The following is a 3271-nucleotide window of genomic DNA, read 5'->3' as shown; positions in this document are numbered from 1 at the left end:
GTTGAAATAATGGTTTTAATGAAATGGTTTTAAAACATAATTTACAGCGTGTTATTTAATCTTTTTCTATTTTATTTTTGAGTAAAAGATGGGTTTCAATGGATGAAATAACTCAAAATTAAATCCGGGATTGTCAATATATATCAACAAGAAATAAACTACAGGATGTCTTAAGACAAAGCCAGTCTCTAAAGCCATGTTGTTGATTGACAGCAAAGTCAAAATGTGAATTCAGAGGAACCATTTTTAGTCCAACTGCCCGTGCAAAAAAAATCAAAATTATCTGATAAAAACTTTGATATCATATTTTTGAATATTTATCCTATTAACATTAAAAAAAACGAGAATATTCCAGTCAGATCATGCTACCTGTAAAAATGGTGGCTATTTCAAACATTAAAAAAAAAAAAATTTCATTGTGAACTACATATCTCTTAAATTCCCTAAAACTATAGAAAACCTAATAGAACATCATTTAAAGAAGAGTAATTTTACTAAAATATGAAAAAGAAAAGAACTAATTACGTTCAATAGTTTCGGAGATATACTTGCAGCGAGGGGAGTAAGAAGTTTGACTGCAACCCACCAGAGCATAGCACCTTTAGCCTCACCGAAGCTCTCAAATTTATATATTATTGTATTTTATAAAAAAACATATCATTATTTGTACATATTATTAATTTTTGTATTTACTACTGAGCAATCTCGATAAAATAATAAATAAACGATGCCAACCGGAATAGTGATAATAACCCACCTGGACATACTTTTTAGAAAGCAACATTACATAGAAAATGTACAGATAAATCAGTAAGTGAATTTATTGTGGAAACTATATAATTCAGGAAATATTAGACGTACAGATATCTATTAGCATTCAAATTAAGAATATTTTAATGGTCTATAAAATAGGTAATGGCATTTATCTTTGTAGGAGTAGTAGTTTTTATAAAATAAATCCAAAGATGTTGATTTTTAATTGTTTGGACAAAACTTTTGGTTTTTGAAATACTATATCTCAGAAAACATAAAGCGTACAGATGTCTGCCAGCTCTTAAATCAAAGCTAGTTGAATGATAAAGAAGTTCAGAGATGTTCAGGGAGATAGTCAGAGATTAAATTCTTTGACAGTCTCCCTGCTTCCTTCAATCCAGTATTCCAATCTATCAACCCATCCCCCTTCCTGCGAGGTGGCAGGGCAGGATAGGTTCCAAAAACCCTATCAACATCACCTTATAACTCCATCTTCTGATGCACCTCCCTCCCCCACACTTCTTTTTCGACTTCTGACTGTTTTCTTATTATTTTTACCATTATCTATTGTCTTTATTAATTATTGTTTTTATTTTCTATCTTCTATGTGATACAACACGAGGAGGCCCCTCACCTCTGGATTTAAAAATAGTACCATATAGAATGGATATTTCATAAATAACAATAAACATTACAGGTAACCTTAAAATACCAAAGGTAGTAAAAGGTAATACCCAACACAATTTATTTCCTTTTTTCACAGTAAAGCACTCACTAATTCACTGTTTCTTTCTGTTTTAGAAGGATCGGAAAAAAAAAAAAATGAAGAAGTTTTTATGATACTATTTGGTTCCCAATGCTGCCATATAGTTTAATTATAGATATAGCGAAACATTGGCTCTCATATTAAATAGTTTAATTACTATTTGAGTTTTTTTAACCACACACAGACCATTTTCGTTTTATACAAAAACTATTAGTAAAAACAGTCTTAGGTTTTATAAAAACTTAACATAGATACGTATTTAAAATATTTTGATATAAAAGTATTATTTTTTTGTCATTTTTAATTAAATGAAAATCCTGGCCCTAGTAATAACAATCAAAATATGTGTTGCTGTACCCACCGGGAGTACACCTGTGGTCCGTGTACCACACCAATGGTTGGGACCACCGTACGACATGTTAGGACTGAGTCGAGCTGGGTCAGTAGAACTCCTTCATAAATTAGTTATTAATTATTTTTAACAGCCTTTTAAAAGATAAGAATTTACGCTTGTATTTTTATCAATAAGTAAATATTTTTCTTTTCAATTCGCTCTCCAAATAAAAATAAAATCATTTTATTAATAAATTAAAATATCTACGTCAATTTTATTTATCTCAAGATATTAACTGTTTATTTCGGTAATCAAATATACGTAATTAGACAAACAGGAAAAAATAGGCCAAATGCTTGCTTGACCTAAAAGAACTTCTGCAGGAATAAAATTCTGTTTGAGTTTGAATGAATGAAATCTGTTTATTAAAAATAAATAAATAAACAAATGGATCTATTTGAATAATTAAGAATATTTAGACTACGGAACAAATATCCCTCTGACCAAGCCTCTTTGCAATTTTGACTAAAACAAATAAATAATTAAACTTAAAAAAAAAAAGTAATTTGGTTTAAAAAATCAACAAGTTACTAATTAAAACAACAATATGATATTTACGTTAAAAGAAATATCAATTTAAAGTTAACTGTTAAAAAAAAAAATTGTTTGTACAATTATGTTATTTATGTATATTTTTTTTATGCACTGCCACATAAAAAAAAAAAATCATTATAGAGTATTTTATTATTTAATGTAATTATTTATTATATAGAGGAAGCGGAATGGTTCAGTGTAAGTCGCCATGCTCCTAACTCCAAGGATCCAGATTCGAATCCGACTGTTGCAGATAGCTATTTATTCTTTTATTGTAACCGTGAGTCAACACTATGGGTATGGGTATTAACAGGCTCTCAACTAAGTAAAAAGTTATATTACATATATATAAATAATTGATCGTATTATTTCAAATTATGATGGGATGGTCAGAGGTCCAGTCAAAAGAAAACAAAAAATATATTGTAGAAAGCTAGTCCGTGTGGCGGTCAATAAAGGTATGAAAAAAGAAGATTTTTTTAAAAATATGTTTATTGCAATTTACAACTGTACATTATAATACATTTAGTAAATCTGATTTAAGTTAAATTGGAGTGTTACAGGCGTGTAGAGCAACTACCCATTGGTAGCACTCTAATGACATTTTACATTAGCTGGTCTCTTTGCCATCTTCTTTTCAGGCACCTTGGAGGATTGTCAGGAATGGAAGAGGATGCAATGTTAGAAACTAGGGGGTTTGAGTGGTTAGGTAGTTTATAATGGAAGGAGTGATATATGATTCGGGCTAAATAGTAAAAGAAAACTATTTATTGTTAACAAACTTTGCAGGGCTTCATCAGGGCTGTCAGATTGAGTGGGCGAGA

This window comes from Halyomorpha halys, unplaced genomic scaffold (assembly GCF_000696795.3).
Source record: "Halyomorpha halys isolate HHAL.00 unplaced genomic scaffold, Hhal_1.1 Scaffold1909.1, whole genome shotgun sequence".
NCBI classification, from domain to species: Eukaryota; Metazoa; Arthropoda; class Insecta; order Hemiptera; family Pentatomidae; genus Halyomorpha; species Halyomorpha halys.
Note: the sequence above shows the minus strand (reverse complement) of the source record.